The sequence below is a fragment of the Mus caroli genome, chromosome 9, assembly GCF_900094665.2.
Source record: "Mus caroli chromosome 9, CAROLI_EIJ_v1.1, whole genome shotgun sequence".
In the NCBI taxonomy this organism is placed as follows: domain Eukaryota; kingdom Metazoa; phylum Chordata; class Mammalia; order Rodentia; family Muridae; genus Mus; species Mus caroli.
The window spans coordinates 30,419,677-30,444,068 of record NC_034578.1 but is presented as its reverse complement, the minus strand read 5'-3'; the positions used below and the strand labels follow the sequence as shown (position 1 = coordinate 30,444,068).

Here is a 24,392-nt window from a genome sequence, read left to right as displayed (position 1 = left end):
GTGTGTTCGTGTGTAGATCACAGGGCAATGGGGGTACCTGGGACTCCAGTCTTTCACTCATGATCTCTCTCTCTCTCTGTGTATGTGTGTGTGTGTGTGTGTGTGTGTGTGTGTGTGTGTGTAGATCACGGGGCAATGGGGGACTTTCCTATGCTGTGAAGGAGGAAGACCAGGCTCTATACTTTCCAGCTTCCTGTCAACATACTCCATCTCACCTTGACGCTCTCAAGGGTAGACATGTCTAATTATCCTATCCAAAGCCAGCTGGGAGATGGGTAGGGCCATCTTGTTAGCCAGTTCCTCTGGTGCCCACATCTGAAGTTGCCATCTTTGACTCTATCATATTATTGCATGTAGTCAGTCGCCTGCCTGCCTGCCTCTCACTGTTCCCTGGCCACCTGGGTGTCAGCAGAGGATCTCAAAGGAATGACAGGTTAGGACAAAAACATAATCTGCCAGTTAGACTTCACATGGCTGCACAGGGAATGAATAGGTGTCCATGATGGGTAAATGAATTCATGTGGGGAGACAGTTGCTATTACCTGCAAATGGCAAGCGACACCTTAGAAAGCTCATTAGTGATGCAGGGACAGGTGTGCGAGAGCTCAGCCTCCTGTTCATTTATTTCTCCGCACCTCATATTGATTTGCTCTAAATGGGATCTCCCCTCATGCAGTTTTTTTTTTCCCAAGCGTGGGAAGAAGCTTTGCCATCCTAGGTGTGACTAGGTTGCTTCCCCAGAGTCACTTAGCTTGCTTGCTTCTAGGGTTGCTTGTCTTCGGAAGGGATGATTTGGGCCGAGGATTCAGCACAGTCTATAACTGAGACCATTGGCAGCCACTGCCTATACACCTTAATTCAGGTGTCTGCAGACAGCTTCCCCCGTCTTCTTCCTTTTCAGGCATATCTCATGCCCCAGCAGGGAAGTTCTTTGAAGTCTAAATGCTTAACCATTTCTTTGCTCCAGGGAATGTTTGAGAGAAATTAGTTCTGAGTGGGTGAGTAGTGGTTTATATATTTTTAAAAATTTTTTATTATTTTCAGTAGGCAAAAGGTTGTTTTTGGTGCTTCCTTTTTTAGTGAGTGGGTTAGCGGAACCCCCACTTCCACCCCACCCTGCTTTCCCCAGGATTCCTCTGGAGGGGCTATGTTAGGGAAAATATACTGGATTCTCTTTGGGAAAGACAATTATTTCATCTTTCCTTTTATATTTTTTTCTATTTATTTATTTTTTTTTGAGACAGGGTTCCCCTGTATAACCTTGGCTGTCCTGAAACTCACTCTATATAGATCAAGCTGGCTTCAAACTCACTGAGATCCAGTTACCTCTATTTCCTCTATTAAAGGCATGCACTACCGCTATTTGGGTAAAAATTTGATTCTGATTTTTAATTTGTGTATGTGTGTGTGTGTGTGTATGTGTGTGTGTGTGTGCATGTAAGTGAAGGTGCTCACAGAGACCTGAAGCGTCAGATCTTCCTGGAACTGGAGTTACAGATGGTCATCAGGCACTTGCTGTGGTACTAGGAACTGATCTCAGGTCCTATGCAAGAGCAGTTCACACTCTTAACAGTTGAGCCCTCTCCAGTTATTTCGTCTTTTACATTTAAGGGACTCTAAATCTGAGTGCTCTTAGACAACCATATGCAGGCACATCTTAGTTTCAAGAATTTGCCCCTGTCAGCACCTTCTCTGGTTACAGATGAGTCATAGAGTCAGCAAAGAAGGCAGCATAAGACTCTTCAGATGAATCCCAGAACTAAGGACTGGTTTAGAAAGTTGTAACTTGGTGGGGTGGTTCATGGACTCTAATACTTGCATTCTGGTGCTGAGGCAGGAGAATTTTAATACTGAGGCCATCCTAGATTATATAGCAAGATTCTGTCTCAAAACCAAACAGATATACACCTCAACAAGACAGCTAGTGTCTCCACAAAAATATATTTCTGTTCAGTATTGAGGAAAACATGGCCGTATGGCCAACTGCTGCCATGAACACAAGCATGTCTTTACAACTGACAGTAATAATTTGGAGATTTTCAGTGAAATTGTGTCATTTCTATTCTCCATTTTTTTCATTAAGCGAGCTATCCCTTCCTTGTATATATTCATTACACTCATACATTGTCAGCTATGTGTGTGGTGAGAAATTCATCTTCCTTTGTAACTCGTTTTTCAGTTTCCTTTGCAGCATCTTGATGAACAGAATTCTTAATTTGATTAAAGAAACACATATGGCCAATAAACATATGAAGAATATGGCCAGTCTCATAAATAATCAGAGAAAGACATATCAAGGGCAAATGACATACTGACTTCCCCAGTTTTGCTGTTACGAAGGAAGCCAGACAACATGAAGCACTGGATAGAATGTGCTTCTCTCGAACCTTCTGTCTGTGCTGGTGGGTGTGTAAAATTGCACAGCCACTTTGGCATCATCTTGTGACATGGAACATCTGAGTACTTCATAACTCACACACTCCATTTCTGGGAATGTTTGCAAGGCCAGCTCTTGCATATCAACATTGGTAGACATGCGTGAGAATGCTCCCGTTGGTGCTATTTGTAAAAAGCAAACCCAATACAAATGCACTTTGACAGAAGAATGGATAAGTATATTATGGTGTGTGTATATAATAGAATAATAAACCTCAAACTGAATGAAGAATAGCCACACACAAGAATATGGATTAGCCTTAGTAATAGAATTTGAGTGAAAAACAAGTCACAAAAGGATACACACTACATGATATCCTTTGTATAAAGTTTCAAACTCAAACCAAAACCAGTCCTTTTCTAAAGAATATATGGAAGAGGCTGAAAGTAGTGGCATATATCTTTAATCCCTGTACTCAAAAAGCAAAGTTAGGAACTTGGTGAGTTCCAGGCCAGCTGAGGATACACAGCAAGACCCTATTGGGAACTGGGAGATGGCTTAGTGTGTGAGAGAACTTGCTGTGTAAGAATGAAGACCGAGTTCTTTTCTTTAATAGCCACATAAAAAGGTGGATATGGCCACATGCGTGTCTATTATCAGTGCTGTGGGGACAGAGAGAAGAGGATTTCTGGAGCTCGTTGGCCATCACTGCTCTAGGTTTATTGAGAGACACTTGTACCAAAGTGATAAAGTACAAAGTGATAGAGCAGGATACACGAGCTCCTCCTCTGGTCTCAGCATGCTCCTACACATATATGTGTATACACATCACACACACACACACACACACACACACACATACACACACACACACACACACAGATATGTGAATATATGCCGCAGTATTCAAAACTTATTTGAAAAAAATGGAAGCCAGTTGACAGTAAATGTAAGATTGAAGATGGTACCTGGTTCCTCTGGAGAAAAGCTGAAAGGATGCCACACAGGTTAATGTTGAAGCTTTAGTTTTCGTGTTTGGTGATTGAATGGAGACTTATTACAGTTATGAAAGAAACACAAATGAAACTATAAGAATCAAAGAAACCAGGTTTAAAATGGGCAAAGGGCATTTCTCCAAAGATGATATACACATGGCAGCAAGCATGTGACAAGATGTTTAGCATCACTAACCACCACTGAAGTACATGTCACAACCACAAAACATGGCCCATTAGAATGACTGTGACCAGAACACCCAGAATACAGCCAGTGGTGCTAGAGATCTGAGAGAATCCGGACTCCTGTGTGGATAGACTGCAAAACTGCGCAACTATTATGAAAAGTATGGCGGTTCCTTCAACAGTCAGAACAGAAGTGCTTCAATATGCAGCTATTCTACACAAAGTCATTAGAGCAAGGTGCCAGAGTGATGTCAGCACACTCATGCTCAAAAGTAATATTAGTCCTCAAATCCGAGAAATGGAAGCAACTAGGTAGCCATCAATGGCAACTTCAGAAACAAAAATGTGGCCTATGCATACACACAGTGGACTATCACCCGGCTGTGCAAAAGCACACAGAAAGCCTGTTGTAATCTACAATATAATGTAACCAGAGGAGATTCTTTTTTTCTAAGTGAAATATGCAGTTTATATAAAAAGAGGGCTTTTTATATATGTTGGTGAGTCTGTGGTATGAACAGAAAGCAGGAGGCAGGAGCTGAGGTAGAAGGGAATAGGGACTTGGTTTCCCGCTTGCCCAAATGGGCATAGCGGGTTATAAGCATAAGATGAAAAAAGTAGAAGTATATTAAACACGATACACAGTTGAAAAGGGGTAGGATGGTATTTCATTATGTGGGTTAATGAAACGACATTAAAATGTATTTTTAAAACGTGATCCGTACTGTAGGCCTTTACTAAATCACCTCTGAACACCCAGAAAAAGAAAAGAATTTTAGGTATAATTCAGATTTTGTTTTTGAGACACAACCTCACTTTGTATTCTGGATGGCCTGAAAACACTTGCTGTGTAGACTAGGCTGGCTTCAAACATAACAAAAGTCTACCTGCCTTGCCTTCTGAGTGCTGGGATCAAAGGCGTGTGCCACCACATCTGACCTTGTCATTCAGCTTTAAAGTAGGAAAAAAAATAAAGCTCCTCAAATTCCAACATAACAGCATCTGCTTATCTTCCAAAATGATAAAAAGCACAAATCAGCACACATCTACATTGAAAACAAATAAACAATAAGATCCACTCATGACAAAAGTGAGGCATGTGTCATACCTTGGGTTACTGGGACATATGAAGCAGTGAGAGGCCACAAACAGCAGCACCCTCAATGACCTCAAAGACACATGATTATTGAGTCCCATCATGGAGAAGGGAAATTGGCCAGAGGCCAAAGCTGAATATCCTATGAAGCTTCCAAGTTTGGAGCTAGTCTCTGGACAACGATCAGGCCAAACTTTTGACGGAAGAAGATTTGAGTGTTTTTTGATCGCTTCTTAATGAGACTAGAGAAACTTATTGGAGTCATTTGATTCATTAACATCTTAAGAATTCATACCTTGGCACTAGTCATAAGACATAGAATTGATCCCCCGACTCCATTTACTTAGATTGTCTTTGTGGTAGTGACACGTCTTTCTTTCTGTGATTAGCATGTGGGTGATCATCCCACAGCCATACTTGGGAGAGACAGAGCTAGATGTCAGATTGAATGAGGCTGTAGAAATAGGTGTGGTCACAACCATGTGGATTTGGGAATTGCAACTATTGTTTGGTGGGTACTATGGGCTAGCTGCCAAAATGTCTTCAATTCTCAGCTCTCTCTGGATCCACACCCGTGTCTCTTTCTGCCCACAGGTAGAAACTGATTACTTTGGGGACTGAGTTGGTCTGATGACTTGCTTTGACCAATCAGATATGGCAGAAACAAGTCTATGCATATTCTGAGTCATGATCCTATCAGGCTTTGGGTACTTCTCCTGCTTCCCTTAGGCATCTGCTTATCCTGTAGTTGTAAGATGGTGCCAACAGGATCAATGATAGACACACAGCCCAGCAATTCTGTTACTACAAGAACCGTCCAGCAACCAATAGACATGTGAGTGAGATGGTTTTAGAATAGCCATTCACCAGCTGCCCTTTGGGTAAGGCATAGTGGATGAATGAGTCCAGATAATTCCACAGAGCTTGGTTCACATCAGCAAAATCCCCACTCCCAAAGAGAGATAAGCAATGCTTTCATTTAAGTCTACAAATGTGTGCTAGTTCACACATATACGCTTGCCTTTTGTCCTCAGGTAGCATACCATACTACTAACCACTTTCAAAATAGAGAATGAGGATGTAACCTCAAATGCTAAACTCTGTGATCTGGCAGCCTGGGTCTGTACCATCGTTTGGAGAGAACTCTGAGGTACCACAGCTCTCTTGGGATTCTACACTCACTAATGGGTCCTATGAGGGACAATGAATTCAAGGAAAAAGAAAAGGTTGGTGAGATATTTATCTAGGGTTGTGGATAGCAATTGTAGTAGTTTTGATTTTGGGGCAGATTTTAGCTAGGACTTAGTATGAGGAGCCAAGTCAGAGGAGGAGAGTGTCTCTGACCAGACTTAAAGGGGACAGTACTGGGAACTATAGGTAGTTCTAATGTAGACCAACTTGGTTGAGAGGAGAGGAGAGCATTTAAAAGTCAATAAGACAGGAACATAGAAGCATGCAAGACACATGGAACACTTTAAACCTGTGGTGCATTGCACACTTTACATATATGTATAAGTGCAAGAAAATGTTGCTTGCACTCCTTCTATAGTGAGTGGAGGGCTATGAGGATGGCCTTCTACATTAAGGTAAACCGAGGTAGGGACACTCTGTGATCAAGTCCCATCTGACATACGAGAAAACATGGGAAGAAGCAGACACTTCCCACCAGTCTGTAGTCTGGGCTGCATCACCCTTCCAGTACCATGGAGTTACATTGTTGCAGCTCTGAACATCTGGGCTTAATCTACTCTCCCCCTCCCCCAGGTCCCACCTTGTCTTCTTACTTCTTCTCCCAGGACCCTGGAAACTTCAAGATAGACACTTGGGTGAACAGTGGGGGAAGGAGGCAGGGCGACAATGCTAAGTTGAAGAGGTGGAGGAAAAACTCAGCTCAAAGTAAAACCTGGGTAATTTGGCAGCAGCCGAGGCGATGGGGCCCATGCTCTCTGTCCCTAGGGGAGCCACATTCACTTCTTCCTCTTCAAAGTCATCAGGCAGTAAAAGAAAATTGCAGGGATGGGGAAATAATGAAAAAGGCTCTTTGTTTTCCCCCAAGTCCGAACTCCTAGCTCATCAAACCTTGGAAATGCTCACTGCAAATGGCTGTTCCTGTTTTATTGCTTATTTATGGGAATCTATTTAAAGTGAATTGCACTTTTCCATTGTATCCTAGCGAGAGTTGTGTCTCCCCTGGCTGGGGGCTGTCTGGACTGGGGATTCTGTCTGATTGTGTCAGCATCACATTCCATAGCATTTAAAGGTGTGGGTCGGGGATACAGCTGAAGTAGTAAGGGAAGCGTAGAGAGTGATGGCTCAAGTCTCTGCTAGCCTTGGCTGGCTGCAGGGACGGCAGCACTGATGGTCAGTCTGGGGACACTGACCAGCTCTTCTGATGAAGAGGAATCTGCATGTTGGGTTAGTGGATGATGGTGTGCCTTTTGAAGTCTTTGAAGTTTTAATATGACTTTACTCAGGCAGTTCAATAGTGAGTATATTTCCCTAACCTCTATGATCCGTGTTAAGAAAAAATAAAGACTATAAAAGTTTATCAATGCAAGACTATTTATACTGATGACAATGAAGATTTGTTATATATGTGAACGTGCTCACATTATATGGGGCAGATGCTCTCAGACCATAAAATTTGCTTCTGGGTTTGGCTAGGATGGGGAGTAGAGGAGCTAGGCAATAGTTCCACCCCATTTTTCTCTCAAAGAGATGCAAGGCCACTCCCTCTTTTAGATCAGTTGCACAACTCACACTGCCCAGTGTTCTATTCCAGAGTTAAGCAAACCTGAGAAACTTGACCTGTGTTTCTATAAATAAAGATTTATTGGGACACAACCACACCCTCTTGTTTGTGTGCCAGTCTGGGGCTGTTTTCAGGGCAGTGGCAGAGCCGAACAATGACAAAAAGAGACCTTATGACCCTCAACACTAAGATATTTACCATGTGGCTCTTCTCAGAAGATTGTCTCCATCTATTCTGACTCCTGTGTTCCCAGAGATCTCTGTGTGACCAGAGGAGTCAAAAACCTATAACATGTTACAGCAGAAGGGATCTGGGCATCAGCCAATAAGAGCAATGTCCATTGGTGCATGTTTGGCATCTGAGTTAGAGTATAGCCAGAGGGGTTTTGTTTGTTTATTTGATTGGTTTTTTGTTTTGTTTTTTTTTTCAAGACAGTATTTCCCTGAGTAGCCCTGGCTGTCCTGGAACTCACTCTGTAGACTAGGCTGACTTCGAACTCAGAAATCTGCCTGACTCTGCCTCCCAAGTGCTGGGATTAAAGGCATGTGTCACCACTGCTTGGCTATTTTTTTTGTTTTTTAATATCATTTAAATTTGTCTTACACAGAGACACTGCCAGGATTAGTTTTGGGGCTTTATGTTTTTAAGGAAGCATCAAGGAGTCACGTGACACCTGAGTTTTATTTGACTGGTGAAGTTGACATTGGTTTCTCAAACATTTCCCAAGTCTCCTCCTGTGCCCCTGGTCCTGTTTTTCCATGCTCTGTTAGATTAGAGACAGACTGCCTTGCCCCAGCTGGAATACTTTATGAGGCAGTTTGTTGGCCTCTGTTCTGTGATGCAGAGGCTGAGCCAATGCATCAGTGGGGGACCTGCCTCTTTGTGTCTGCATAGGCTCTTCTATTTCTGAGGCTCTCAGGAACCACAACAGGGTTCTTGATGAAGGAACCTGAACTCTCCCAAAGAGACCCTCAAGTAAAGGACAGGTCTTGGAGAGCCACACCCTAGGAAGAAATTTGGGGGAAGGGCTGGGAAAGAATTGTGTTTTCTCTAATTCATCAGTGGGCTCTCAGCTCCCTGTTCATGCTTCCTCCCTGAATGTCTGGGCTACAAAGGCCTCTGTGGCATGGCTTCCTTCTTGATTAAATCACCCTTTCCTCTTTCTTTGGTCCCCTTCCTCTTCCTTGATTCCTTAAAGTGGCCAATGAGAACTTTAGCCATCCAATTTTTTTTTTCCCAGACTACAACTTCTGGGTCACCATCTCCTACTGGTCCTTCACCTGAATCTCTAATCAGGTGCAAAATGTTTCTCCAAACTCCTCCAACTTCAGCTGGGCTACAGCATTGCTTGCCTTGCTTCTGGGACCTGCATTGTAGTCCTGGCTACATTGTAGTTCCTGACTGCTAGGCTGCTGCTCATTCTCATCACAACTTCATGTAACCACTAGACATTGCTAGTCATCACACTATACCAAAAAACCACCAGGATGGTCCAAACCCTGATGAATGCACTTCACATAGCCACTAGACATCACTGGTCATCATCACATCATAACTACAAAACTTCCAGGATGGTCCAAACCCTGATGAATACTTCCTGAGGCCATTGATGAGTTGCCATCAGGCACTGACTGCCACTCAGTGCTCTAAAGCCTTCTTGCATGCACCACAGGCTGGCCCATTGGTAAGAGCCAGGCCAAGGGTATGGGTTCATTCTGGAATGAGGCTGACCAGCATTCTTCCAGACCTTTATCATTTTCATCTGTGTTGAAGGAGACCACTTAAGGGCAGGCCCAGGGTTTAGGGAGGGGATATAGGTACAAGGGCTGGAAAAAGACCATGTTCAGTGGTAGCTCCTTCCTGACGCTCCTGCTCCATCCTGCTGCAGAGCCCTTGTTCAGAGCCCTTTTCCCTGCCAGCTGCTTGGCATCCTCCTGCTTCTCTTGAGAGTGAATGCTTCGAATTGCTCTGGTTTGCAGGTTTCCTCAAGGGTCATATATTAGAAACTTAACCCCTATACTCATATGTCTATGATAATTTGGGGATGCGGATTTTGAGGGTGTAGTTGGGATTAAATGAGGTCATGAAGGTAGGGGTCCGCAGAATGGCATTAGTGGTTTTATGAGATAAGAAAGAGAAACTTGAGCTTAAGGTGCTTGCTCTGTCTTACAGTGTGATAACCTCTACTGGGTTATCACACAGCAACAAGGTTGCCCTCCCTAAGATGTCAAGTGGCACTCCCTTAGACTTCCACCATCCAGAGCCATGAGCCAAATGAACCTCTAGTTTTTACAAATTACTTGGTCTCGTTTTGTTATAGCAACAGAAAATGTGCTAAGTGACTTTCTCCTTGGGTGCACACAGAGCTATGCCCATGGGTGTACAGCCTTCCTCAGTTCTCTTTCATTTATTTATGTGCTTCTTTATCCAGTAAATGACAGAATTGCAGGAGAGGGGGATCCTTCCACTTCTCTAGACCAGAGGATCTACTGTAGATAGCACCAGGTTTGCAGGCGTACCGAGCAGGGATGGGTCTAGGACTCAGCTGAGCTGGAGCTTGAACAAGCAATTCAACCTCTCAGAATCTTTCCTTTTTTCTTGTCTATAGTAGGAGGACACTAATTCCCACTTGCCAAACCATCCTCCACAGACACTGGTCTGGGAAAGCCCTTCAGTGGCAGGAGCAACACCGGTCGTCCTTGGCCTTCCAGCATTGAACACTGCAGCAACATGTAATGTTCTCAGTGCCTCTCTACTGAATACATGGATAAATGAATGATGGCGATCATGAATGAGGCTCTGGAGTTTAAGATCATCAGACCCACAATAGATCAGAACATTTAACTCAGATGCAATAACCCAAGCCTAGGCTAACCTGGACAGGCAGGGAACACAGGCTCTTACCTCCCACTGCAGGCCATAGATTCTAAAGGGTACATACATCCAGTTAGCAGAAGGATGAGATGTAGTGTGGTGGGTGGCTCTAGTTAACCATAAGTTAGTATATGTTTTATTAGGCATTAGAAGACAGGAAGGCAAAGATTGCCAACATGAGGACGGGATAGAAGATGAGAATGCTAATCACCCTTATCTAATAGTGCACCCTGTACCCCACCAATATGTATCATTAGCATATGCTAATCCGTAACATTTGCAAAAATTATGCCATAGTTTAAAAAAGAGAAAAGAAAAGAAACTTTTCTCCCAGGTCCAGGAGCTCTCTCCATGGCTTCTGAGTTGTCCTAGTGCCATGGTCACTTATGATGATAGTACATTAATTGCCATCTGTCACAAATGAGTGGCCACAATCCTGCTAAACACTTGAGGACCTTGTTTGGTTAACCTGAGAGCAGGAGGGAAAGCAGAGGAAGAAGGGATGGAGAGGATGGAGGGGAGAGATGCAGGGCGGCTTGGGGAGCGAAGCAAGTGCCAAGTAGAGAGAGACGGCAGTGTTGGTGAAGTCTGAACAATTGCAAAGTCAAGCACAATAATAATTTGGGCAAAATGGCAAATGGCACAGCTGAGGAGGAAATAGCATTGTGAATGTAAAAACTCCTAAATGGAGTGCAGATGGGAGGGAAAAGTGTAATCTTCTGGAAAAGCCTCTAATTGTCTGCCCACACTAATAATTTCAGCAAACGCTCCCTCTCTCCCTCCTGCGTATAATTACACCATTCCATCTGTCTATCAGCAGGTTTTTTACTGTGCCTCGCTGCTACCACGTTCTCACGCTTGCGGAGAGATGAGGGCTTTCTGAAGATTTAAGAACCCTTCTGACACAGATCCCGAAGAAAAGACACTCTGGAGAGACAAATCCCTCTCCCAGGCCTTCTATGACTCTATTTTAAAAAAGTTGTCTCATCTCTGCAAATGCTCTCGCTGGGTCCAAGGTGGTTGGGCCATGTGGTCTTCTAGCTTGGGTGTCTACTTCTGTGGGATTGTCAGGCTGTATCATGTTGGAACTAGGTCTGGTGGATAGTGGCTTTGTGTTCCCAGGTAGCAGGCTCTGATAGGTAGGTTTGAGATAGTCTGGAGTGGGTCTCAGGTACCCAAGCAGGTTTAGGCTAGGTGGTAAGGAAGAAAAAAGAAGCCAAGTAGGAGGGGCCTGAGTATGTCCATGGCCTAGGCTGTAACTCAGCTTGCTGGCTGGGGAGGGTTCCTCATGCCATGACAAGAGTTCTGAGCAGTATTGGACAGCACTGAGCTCAGGGGAGCCTTTGGCTCCTCTCCCTACTCTGGCAGCAAGTCCCAGAGGAGACAGATGGTCTGGTCATGTAGCTCAGTAGGAAAGAGTCCAAGCTTCCCGCCCAAGTCACTGATTTTCCTTCCTGGAGGCAGAGCACACCCTATACTCCTGCTGTACAGGGAGAGGCAGCTTTCTCAGGAGGGTACTGGGGATGCTAAGATGTGTCTACAGGCTCCCCCTTAAGCAGATAATTCATCCCCTTCTCCCAGTCAACTTACTTTAACTAGTTACTAGGAGAGGTTCATGAAGGATGAAAAGGGAAGTGGAGCCAATTCCCCTGGATGTCTCCTGAAGGCTTGTAGATGTGGTGGCAGTGGCATGGTGGGTTTTGAGCTATTTACTAGATTTAACTGGTACCAGGAAAGCATTGTGGGAGGTGATTATGGCATAGCCTGAGGCTCCACCCAACCTATTCTAATACAAGCCAGGAGCACAGCTTATACTCTCCCATGACTGCCAAGCAGATGGAGACGAGCCCTCTCTTGCTCACTCGCTCGCTCACTAGCATCAAAATTCAGTGGACAAATACTGATAGTGTTCCCAAAAGATGCTGTAAAAGATGAATGCAGCACACATCCAACCCTCTAGGGTACTGCTGTCTAATCCAAGTACATTGCAAGCCTCATCTACAGTTTAAAATTCCCTACTAGCCATAGTGAGTAAAGGGAAACGTGTGAATTTGTTTTATGAATAGATTTCATTTTAGCTAACATATCCACAGCATTAACTTACTAGATGATCACTATAAGATTATTCAATATTCTGTTGTTGAGACAATAAACCTTCAAAATCTGCTATAGCTATACATATACCAGTTGGAATGGGACACGTTTCCAGTGCCCACTGGCCATGTGTAGCCAGTTGTTACTCTCTAGACAGTAAAGACTCAGAATTTCTAAAGGAAGAAAAAAATGTGTTCTTAATTATGATTTGAAAATGTGTATAATAATTATCATAGCTAAACTCCAGACTTGCTAAACACTTTCACATGCATTATCTCTTGTAATCCCAACAATTTTATGAGGTGACATTTATTGCTATTTTTTAACAGATAAATAAACATGAGACTCAATAGCACTGAAGTGGCTTGTGTTTTTAAAGCAGTAAACTAGTGTGTGTTTGTGTGTGTGTGTGTGTGTGTGTGTGTGTGGTGTGTTTGTGTGTATGTGTGTGTTTGTGTATTTTTACCCATGTATGCACATGCATGAGCCTGTGGAGGTGAGAGGTAAATCTCAGGTATTGGTCTAGAAACTCTCACTAGGACCTGAATTTGCTAAGTAGGTAGGCTAAACTGATTGGCCAGTAAGCCTCAAGGATTCTCCTGTATTGGCTTTCTCAATACTAGAATATAAGCACATGCCTGTATTTTTTTTTTTTTTAACATGGATGTAGGGGATCAAGCCCAGATCCTCATGCTTGTGTGATAATCATGTGACTGACTGAACCATCTCTCTCACCCCTTCTCTTCTTCCTTAAATGTGTACAGAGACACACCCTTCTGGAATGACTCCAATGTGGCTCATTGGAGGGAGCATCCCATAGGATGTTGGTGATGAAAAGCATTTTCTACAGCAGCAGTTCTCAAACTTCCTGATGCTCAACCCTTTACTGCAGTCCCCCATGTTGTGGTGACCCCCAGTCACAAAATTATTTTTGTTGCTACTTCATGACTATAATTTTGCTACTGTTATGAATTACAATTTAAATATATAATAAGCAACATGGTCTTAGGTGACCCCTGTGAAAGGGTTGTTTGGCCCCAAAAGAGTTATAACCCATAGCTTGAGAACCACTGCTCTACAGAGAAGTGGGAGAAGGTGGTTGTGAGATTTCTTATTTGAGAAATGTTCTGATCCAAACTGAGTAGCCTTTGTTCCATATATAGAAGAACACTAAGCCAGTTATCTGTAGAACCAGCTGAGATGGGACAGTGGAAGAACAGGCTGGAAAAGTGACTTAGGACCTGGTTGTAGGAAGTGCTGCACCCAGTGGGGTGTATATGGACTTTACTGAGTAGCCACTGGAAAGCCATGGAAGACTTCGCATATCAGACATTGAGAACTTGCAATGTTCTACTGTAACTAAAGCCTTGCTTTATATTAAATGATGTCATCACAGTCACTGGGTGGAATGAGAAGAGAGACAAGGGAGAGATAGAGGAAGTGGAGATACCCCTTAGTGTAGTGTAAGCCTAAAGTAATTATGGAAAGGGAGAGAGATGGAAACAAGGGGCTTTAAAAACTTGTGACTAGAGGATGCAGGAAGAAAAGAGAAGGTGGGGGGGGGGGCTCCCAGACTTGAGCTTGGAGGACAGGCAGCAGTATACTCTGAACACAGGCAGGGCAGTTTCCCCAAGCTTAATTACTGTGCTTCTTGAGAAATCTTCCCTGGAAGGACTCTGGCTACTCTTCAGACTCCAGAATGGGCATAGGTGGGTGTAGTTACTTCATGTTCCCTCTCCAGCTTGCGATTTCTAGTGCATAAGAGAGTTCGGTTCCTAAGCTGTCTTTCTTGCTAAGCCACCTTGCTTCCTGAGGTGGCATTTATTCCTTCTAGGATCAATGAAAAGGATTCCCGCACTCATCACCTATGCCCTCCCCCTCCAGACCAGCACCGGAGGGAAGGAAGGTCTATATGGATTTGTGGTGCCCCCCTCCTCCTTCCCTGTCTCATTAGCACAGCAGCTAATGTGTTATTTCTAACCCAAGCTCATTACTCATCTGTAGAATGGGGCTGGAACCCCCAGGGCTGCTTTGAAAATCCAATCAAACAAACGTCTGAATGTGAGAGTCTTCACAGGCTCTATGGTGTCAGGCAAGGTTGCTGTGACCTGCAGCATTTTCCTCTGGCTGGATGATCCCAGACAGGGAAGAGCACGGCTACCCTCTGTGCCTTCTTATTTCTGCTAATGCTGTGCTCTTTCTGGCCCTGGAGGTTGTACATCTGCCATTTTTTATTTGGGAAAATCCTCCCTTTTCCTTTCCCTGGATGGCTTATCCCCTAAGATCATCTCTAGTCTCTTGCAAAGACTTCATAGATCCTCTTCATTCAATAGGAGGTCACTTGCTTGTGCCTTGCTCTCTCTTTCATGATGATTTGTTGAAACACTTAATGGTATTAGAACTACTTACATGTCTATATATTCCCCTAGACTGTGAGCTCCTCCAGGGCAGGGCACACAGCTCCTTTGCTTATTATTGCATCATCCATTTCCTGATGCTGTTTCCAGTGCATGTTAGATGCTCGGCAATAAATGAAGAGCATCGCAAGGAGCCACATGCAGAAGGATTGCTCACCAGAGGCTGAGCTCATGTTGACATCTTGAATTCAGTGTTTACCCTGCTGCAGTCATAATGAAGGATTATTATTATAGTCATGACCCCTTCAACCTCATCCATCTAATTCAAGGGGGTCTGCAGAGTAACTCACAGGATCGTGAGAGTATTTATATCCTTGAGAAAGTCCAATAGGGTGAGGTAAACACTTTTGAGTCCTTTGGTCACCCAACAGAGTAACCATGACATATACACTTCCTGGAATTTTTTTGGTTTGACTTATTTTTGCCTTTCCTGTAGCCTCTTTCTCCTTGACTCATTTGTATTTTATGTGTACATGTGGATGCCTGTGTGAGTGGATGCCATGTCTGTGTGGGTGACCGTGGGGATCAGAAGAGGGCATGAGGTACTCATGGTTGTGAGCCATCCAAAATGGGTTTGGGGATGTGTTCTCAGATCCTTCAGAAGGGCTGTAGGTGCTCTTAACTGCTGAGCCATGTCTTCAGCATCTTTCCGTTCATTTTAAGGGCTTGGTGAGCACCAGAGCTGGAAAACCAAAGTTATGTCATGGTGTTCCTTGCATATCCTTGTCTTCCTTACTGGCTCTCCCTCCATCCCTGGGTCAGCTGAGCTCTCTCCCTGGCTGTCCCTCTGCTCGAAGCACAACTGATACACACCATTCCCAATGGGCTGAGAGCAGTCTCAGGAAGCAGGTGAGCTGGGTCCCAGGAACTGTATTTTTTTGTGGGCTTACCCCACTCTTCAGAGTAGCAGATCTCCTCTGTGATCCTGTCTGGCCCCACAGTGTTGAAGAGGCCTGAGGTGTGATGACCATACATCTCTGTGAGATATTACCCCCAGGTGTGTCCAGCAACAATGTCAGGCTAATGAGTCCAGTTCCTTTAAACTGCTTACTACCCCAGCCCCTCCCAGATCCTCTTTGCTTTGTGTCTGGCCATGAAGACAAAGCCCAGAATTAAGGCCTCCAGATTTATTTTATTTCATGAGGACCCACAAAAGCCAGCCCAGCAGCCCATTCATCCTAAAATAGCCTCTGAAAGCCTGGGCATACGTCAGTGTCCCTTTACAGAGAGATACTGCATTGCCATGAAAGGACCATTTTAACGAGGCACCACAGCAGAATCGTCTCAATGTGTTCCAATCACTTTGCAACATCAAGGTTTGTTTCTCAGCAACACGGTCCTTCTGACAATGAATGAACTGCATGACAGGAGTGTGAGTGTGGGGTGGGGGAGGGAAGGGCAGGGGGAGGGGGATGAGTCACTGGTGATCAGTCTATGCTTCCATTTCTCAGCAATGATTCCAGGCAGCAGCATGGCATACTGAGCAATGCTGAGCTCTTCTGTTCTCTCTGGCCTGGTGGGAGAGGGGATGGGGACTGTTCATCCCACTGAGAAGGGGCATCTGTGAGCAGCAGCAAGGAGTGGCCCAGCAGCAGTGCTGAGAGTCAATGGCTTTCTCCTCCGTAACTTAGAGCCCAGGGCCCATCACCCTGGAAAATCATTATGTGCTGGGCACACAGAAAAGTCACTTCTCTGATATCCCAAGCAGAGCTCTCCCAGCATGCTGAGCAGAGGGGACAGCAGAGCACTGTCCTTCACTAGTAGAAGGAGACAGGGGCTCCAGCAGAAGGGCAGACAGCTCCCAGAGCCCGTTTTCTAGGCAGGCCCTATTTTCATTGCTAAGGTTTGGACAAATCCTTTCCTGCCTGATACCTGGCATTTCCATTACAAAGAGGTTCCGGTGCCTCAATGATTCTTAGTGGGTCTTAAAATATAGCAATACATATTTGTTAAATGAGCAAATGCTTATATCCTCCCCATAAATGTTTTCTTCCTTCCAACACAATTCTCTTTCTCCCCTCCCAAGATCTTCTCCTGACAACTCTTCAATGCCTTCAGGGACATGTGCTAAAATTGAGAGGTGACAGTCTCTTCAGTGACGGTGGAAACCACCCCAGGCAGCTAAGGAGTAGTTTCTCAACTTCTTGGAAACAATGGGTGTCTCACCCATTGCTGTTTAACTTGATATCAGCATACTTGGGCAAACTGGACTCTTGTTGAGTTCATTCCCTCCATTCCAACACCATGTTATTCCACAAAAAGCTGTTACTTCATATTTTCAGATACCATTTTACCTAATAATATGATGAGACTGGCTGGTGGTACATGCTTATAATCCCAGCAGTAGGGAAACTGAGGTGAGGAAATCATGAGCTCAAGGTCACTCTGACCTCTGTATGTTTAGACCCTGACATACTCCTCCATCATTCTTAGATGTGTGTTTGTGTGTGTGTGTGTGTGTGAGTATGTGTGTGTGTACAGGTACAAGTGCGTGCAGGGGTGCGTGCATACATGTATTTATGCATGTGTATCTAACCAGGTATTATCCTTGGGTGTCCCTCCTCAGATGTCACACCCTTTGTTTTTTGTTTTTTAAAGACAGGTTCTCTTGTTGACCTGAAGTTCACCCGTTAGGCGAGGCTGGCTGACGAGCCTCAGGGATCTCTTTGCCTTTGTTCTCTCAGTGCTGGGATTACAAGCTGAAGAAAGTAAATCAGCTGAAAACTATACAAGAATCCATACATCTCTGACATCATGTTGCTATACTCACCACTACAAATGTCACTGCTTAGGCCCAGATGCCCTAGGGACAAGAGTTCCCTCTGAGGCTGAGGTTAGCACTTGGCTTGTTCTTAGCAGATGCTATGACTTCCTTTTAGAGCAAAGCCAAGGCTCTAAAAACACAGGAAGCTGCTTCATTGAGAACGCTGGCTCTCTGAAATGGCCTTCAACTTGCCTCATGCCACCCTCTGTCTGTCTCTCTTTCACCCACGATGGTGATCCTGGTCACATTTGACACATTTCTGTGCTGCTATCCTCCTGTAGGGTCACCACACCAATCACACATCCCACGAGGGACGTAGAGGCCAGGCACTTGACAAAGTTGAGTGTGTCCATTTGACAAGGAGGCATATTGTACCCAAGAAAAGTCAGGCAGGACCATGTGACATCTTGGGCCCAAGCTGTCTCCAGGATGGACAAACCTGTATGAGAGAACACAGCTCAGTTCTGACTCTGTCAATGCTTGTACCACCTACAGTCTTCTTCTGATTGGATTTAAGGATAAATCTCTCTTTGTCTCTGTCTCTCTGTCTCTCTGTCTCTATCTGTCTGTCAATTCTCTCTGACTCTGTCTGTCTCTTTGTCTGTCTCTTTTTATCTCTGTCTCTTTGTCTCTGTCCATCTCTCTCTGTCTTTGTCTCTGTCTCTCTTTGTCTTTCTGTCTCTTTGTCTCTCTGCTTGTCTCTCTGTCTCTGTCTGTCTTTCTGTCTCTCTGTCTATCTTTCTCTCTTTCTCTCTGTCTCATTTTTCAGGGTGGCAGGAAGACATTTTGGGTGACTATGGAGCAAGTGGGGAGCAAAGTGTATTGCATTTTTTCCAAGCTATGGATATCAGTCTAGCTGGTGATGGCTGTGCTTAGACAAGAGGTGCAATGGCCAGATGACCCAGGAGACCTGGACTCATTCCAGCTGTCACTTCCTTCTTGTCTTCTGTCTGGTCCACTTTACAGGGTAGCTGCTGCAGTTGTACAGGTTGTGTCTCATACAGCTTCTGTTTGTACACACTGGGTAAATGGGTTCCCCAGAGTGGTACTTATCCAGCAGCTTTGCTCAGAGTGTTCTTGCAAGATTCAGACTGGATCATCACCATCACCATGACTACCACCATCACCACCACCACCACTATCACCATCACCATCACTATTATCAACAGCAGCGGCATATGTTACCTCAATTTTTTTCTTCCCTATTTTTTTTAAGCTAACTATTGCTCACCTGTGTGGTGCTAGGCTCTGTGCTCTTTACATTTTCTTCTCCCTGACATCTTACAGAATAGGTAGTATTATCTACTCCTAATTTAGAGATTAGAAAGCTGAGACCAGAGAGAAGAAGCAACTGGTCCGTGGAGAGTCAGGGAGTGTACATGGAGCTGGGATCCTAATGCAGAGTGTGTGGACACTGCAGTCTGTCTTAACTTCTTCTTCAGTGTGAAAGCTGTTTGTTTTCTTATAAATGAGGGGCCCAGAAAGTAGGGCTCGTGGATCTGGACCCTTGACTGATGGACCAGTGTCTCTGGGCTAGAAGCTCTTCTCCTTGTCCCTTAACACAGACAGTGACTCTCACTCAAGGTTCAGGTCCAGTGGTGCTGTGTTCAGAAATTATCTACTCCTGGTTTTGCTCCCTTTTCTCAAGATGGAAGAAGCAATAGAGCCAACTCTCAGGTCATCTGTATTCCCTCTCTAGAATGGCCATGTTTGTCTTCCAAATATGCTCATTTTCTGCTACTTACACACACACACACACACACACACACACACACACACACACACACACACCAAGTATGCCTTTACTGTTTTGACACACTTTACAACTTGAACCCAGCACCTGCTCATGATAGATAAACCAGAAAACTTCTCTTCGGCTCTGCTCACATCCGTGCATCTCTACTCCTAGACTGGTGAGCATTAGATCCTCACATAGCACATGCAACTGTGCATGCATGTTTGTGCACTTGCATGTGCAGACTGTTCTTTTTTACTGGACAGCTGAGTGAGCACGCCAGCTCAGAACAGCTTAGAGGAGGCCTGTGTGTGTGCACTTGTGTGCATGCACATGTGTGAGGAGAGAGTGGAGGAGGCATGGCAGGAAAAGGGAGAAGGGAGGCTTGCAACAGACTGTAGCAGTCAGTCCTGATGACTGCGAGGGTCCTTTCTTCCTACTTAGGAGGTCTAATGATCCAGCAGCCAAACCTGTTCATGAACTGTGCCTAATATATGTGCCTCTTTGGCTTGAGCTAGTTCTCCACATGATAGGCAGAGCTGTGTTTGGGAAGTCTCTTGGTTTTCACTGGCTTTGGCTAAATGGGATGTCTGGTTCTCTTCTGATACCTAGGTTTCCACGATACCTCTAGCTGTGTGTCTTAGCAAGTTACTTTTGGCCTTAGTACCTAAGCTGGTCCTGAGGTTTGTCTCAGTAACCACATCAAAACTGAGGACAAGCAGCAAGGCCTAGTGGCATATATATTTAATCTCAGCACTTTGGAGACCAGGGCAGGAGGGTCTCTGTGAGTTCAAGGCCAGACTGGTCTACACAGTAAGTTCTAGGACAGGCAGGGCTAAATGGTATGGTGCTATTTCAAAATGTAATAAAGGAAATCAATGACAAAAACAAGCCATGGGTTGTCCTAAAGGAAGATGCTAGTGATCACACCAGGCTGCTACCCAAAGGGAAGCAGTAGCATCCTAAACGAAAGTATAACTGAAAGCAGGCCTTCCTCCTGATGCTGGTGGGTTTCCCAGAAACCATCTGTCAGCTCCTTAGAATGGTCAAAGGGAAAGGAATGGGGAGGCAAAATCTTTGCAGAACCTCCTCAACCAGCCACAGCGATGTCCCCGTAAGGTAAGAAATCATCAAATGTTGAAAATCCATAGCCTACAGAACATCGTAGCTGAGTGCACACAAGGATGTTGACTGTGGCTTTCTGTGGACCAGGCCACGATGCTGCTTCAAGAGACAGTATCACAACACATATCGCAAGCATGGAGAAAACAGAAACAGAATTCGGAGTGCAGTTTCTGCTACATGTATATTGTTTGGGCAACATTGCAAAGCTGAATAATCCTAGGTAGAACCTTTGTCAGCTGGCCTCGGTCTGTATGTGGGTGGGAATTTATGCCTGAGCCACTGAATATAGCTTGCAATATTTCAATAAGTAGGTTTGGTTTTCTTAAAATACATTTCTTTTTAAAGTTAATGTATATGTGTATATATGTAGATATATATGCCTGCATATATATTCTCAGGAAGAATACAAACAGCATGAAAATGCCAGGTCTTTTTTTTTTTTCATTTTTTCATTGGTGCCAAAATTATAAATAGTATTTTAGGGACCACTTTGGTGTATACATATATAAACTACATATATGCAAGTTGTGTATATACACACACTCATATATCACATATATGCAAGTTGTATGTATACATATATGTATATATGCATGAACAGGTCGGCATACATCTATATATCTGATTTTAATGGAAAGCATCCTGTAGTGGATTATTGATGGACACCATTTCTCCCATAATTCTTGTTGTAGAGCAACAGTGTCTCCTGGACTCACTCTGACAGCTGGCATGTGAAGGAAGCAACATTACATAACACCTAAGACAAAACTTAAGAGAGTTACTGTTTTGTTTCAGGTGCTGAGAACACTCCCTCTGGGAATCGAGCTGATATGCTGTGAGTATCCATACTGCACAGGAGAGAAATGTTAGCTAACACCAACCCTGATAGGTAGCCAGAGGAGTGCGTACCAGGTTATACCACATGATCTGATGACCCCTGCACAATGGGACTTAGCCTAGCCATAGAGCCTTGAAGGAGAGCAAACACTCTCTTGTTTGAAGCGGCTACATTTGAGGGGTGGTTACACAAAAATACAGCACAAGGTAGTATAGATTTGTGGGAAAACCTATTTCAGTTGTTATATCGAGTTCTTTGCAAGGGTGGTAGAACAGAGACTGAGATAGAAGAGTAAGTGTTTGCTGCGGAGTAGGAGTTGACACCTAGATATACATTAAACAATGTTTATTTAGCTATGATTGATGTTTATATTTAAGACTTTCATGGCTTTTGTTCCATTCTTATCCTCCAAAAGTATATGAACATGGCTGATGTTCTATACTTTTGGTCCCCGCATCTACAAGGGCTTGAAAGCATAATTACATTTTCCATCTTGTATAATAGATAAAAAAAATCACTTATTTTACTGTTTCTTCTATGAACATTGAAGTGGTTGGTGTTTTGATATGTTTATAAGAAAATATCCCCCTTTCTGAGGATGCCACCGTCCTACTGGCTTGTAGGAGCTCTTATCTTTGTCGAATCTTAAGACTTCCCTTTTCCTCGTTGGGTTGTAATTCTCAGATGTTAAATTAGAAATCAGCAAGCTCTCTATCTGCCGCTGTGCTCTGTTTCGGCATTTGACTGTATGCACACTCACTAATGAATGTATGTTTTCATGGGACACATGATGTAGTTTTCATTTCTGGTTTACAATTTTACTTATCAAACTTTAATCCAGGTGGGATTTGTTTTTGCTATCAGGCAGAGCTAAGAAGAGGGTCTTGTTCAATTCCTTTTTTTCCTCCCTAAATAACCTAGTCTGTTGCTCAAGAGCATTGATTATTAATTGACCGGTGGCTCTGTATTTGGAAACCCTCCTTCATCATATATGATCTCCTCAAATGTATATTAAGGTGTATTACTATATCCCTTTCCTGTTCCATTGATCAATCTCCTTAATCATTTAATTTTTTCAAATGTTTTAACTTGAAGGCAGTTATCATTTACTCTGTTTTCTTTGGGATCCATGCACCTCTGCTACATGCCCTGATTAATTAAATAATTCTTCTAAGAGATTTTGTTTGAGAAAGAATCTCATTATTTGGCCCAGATGGGCTACCAACTAGAGATCCTTCTGCTTCGGCCTTCTGAGTGCTAGGATCACAGGTCTGAGCCAACACAATGGCTTCTAATGCATTTCAATTCCAATCCAACCCATCTGTCAATCCCCCGATTCATGCCTCTCAGCACATCTTTAGAACAGCTCTTTCATCTGGACGTTTTTCTCCTTGACTGAAAGAAAGACTGGCTCTAAAACTCTTCATCCACTGTGTGACCCATGCACCCCATCCCTTTCTCTCTCTCACACCAGTTCACATGCCTGCAGAGCCACCTGGGGGCAACGGAAGACTGTTGGCCTGAGAAGGACAGATGTCCCTGAAAGAGAGAAGGGTTTCCACAGGCCTTGTGCCATGTGGTTATCAGGAAAGACACACTCTCCCCTTCCTACTTGCTCTCGCATGTGAAAAGCATGTTAAGGAGTCAGGAAGCCTCCATCTGCCCCAGCAGTTTGCAACGTCGTTCTGCAGCTAAAGCAGCCAAAATGAGCCTGTGAAATCAAGCATGGGAGATGGCCCAGGGAATCTGAGTAAACAGGATTGGATGACAATGTGCTGCTCACCAAAGGCAGTTAGCCAGAAAGCCAGGCCTGTTTAGGAAACCTATTTGTTTCCCTTGGGAAATGTGTACCCAGACCTGAGATTTTGCTTTGACTGCCCTATTTACTTTTTAATGGAAATAGCTGGAAGGGGAGGCAGGTGATATAGACCTTTATCCATGTATCTCAAGCCTTGACCTAGGGCACATGAGACCCAGGGTCCCCACCATCTAGTTGGTGCAGGATAAGGAACAAACTGCATATCTTATTTTGGTTTGCTATGGTTGGGAAGTAAGTCCTGAGGAGGCTTGATGCCTACAGAGCCAGGAGCTGTAGTCTCAGTGTGGCACCCCTTGGTTGATAGGCCTAGACTCTCACATCTCCTCCAGTAACTCAAGGGTTTTTGCTTGATGGTCAACCTGAGCTCCAGGAAGGGCTCACCGATCTTCTTTTTCCTGAAGCTCCCTTCCCTGTCAAATGCACTGTTCCATCCTCTGTATTCTCTTAGTTCCTTCATCCTTCCAGACAGTGATCACTGAATGCAGGGTTTCTTCCTTCAGGTCATCTCTTTTATCTGTTTCCTTATTCCACACCTTACTGCCCTGATCTGTGTTAATACAACACTTCTGATCCTGTCCCAGGCAGCCCATGTTATCATGATCAGATGTGTTTTTCTATAACACCACACTCAGCAATTCCCTCCAAATCAAGACAGGAGAGTGATGCTCATGTCTTCAAGCCACTGTGTCCTGATCTCTGCTTGTTATTTGATACCATTTGAGGCATGCTTGATAATCTATAGGCAAAAAAGGAAATGAAGAAAGAAAAGAAAGAAAGGGGGGAAAAAGATCAACTGCCCAATTTTTGATTATCTTCTCAACACCAGGCTCTGTGTTACTCTGCAGGCACCTCACATTCATTATCTCTGACCTTTGTAAATACCCTGTGAGGTTGCTCTTGTCACAGTCAATTTAGAGCCTTGGGGCTCAATGCTCAGAATGTTAGGACATGTTTCTTGGAGTCACAGATACTGAGCCTGGTGTTGAGAAGATAATCAAAATTTGGGCAGTTGATCTTTTTCCCAGATCTGTGGTTTCAATCCCTGTGTCCCCTACTAAGCCTGTATTTATTCTACACTGTGTGTATGCATGTGTGCATGATCTCTTGAGAGCTCCACCTGAAGGCCAGTTAATCTAGGACTGTCTGCAGTAAGACCCTAGCCTCCAGGAAGGGTTTAGGGGCAGTCCTGCTCACTAGATTCCTGAGGTTAAACACACAGGGATTCAGGAAGCTGGAGAAGGGAGGAGCAGATATGTGGCTCAGAATCCTTCCTTCCCTTCCCTTCCCTTCCCTTCCCTTCCCTTCCCTTCCCTTCCCTTC

The 24,392-nt window shown here is 44.2% G+C and overlaps 1 protein-coding gene across 4 annotated transcripts in view; it reads right to left on the bottom strand.

Annotated features, from left to right (window-relative positions):
- Kirrel3 (kirre like nephrin family adhesion molecule 3) overlaps positions 1-24,392 on the bottom strand; it is a 555,265-nt gene that overhangs the window by 254,036 nt on the left and 276,837 nt on the right. The window lies entirely within an intron of this gene.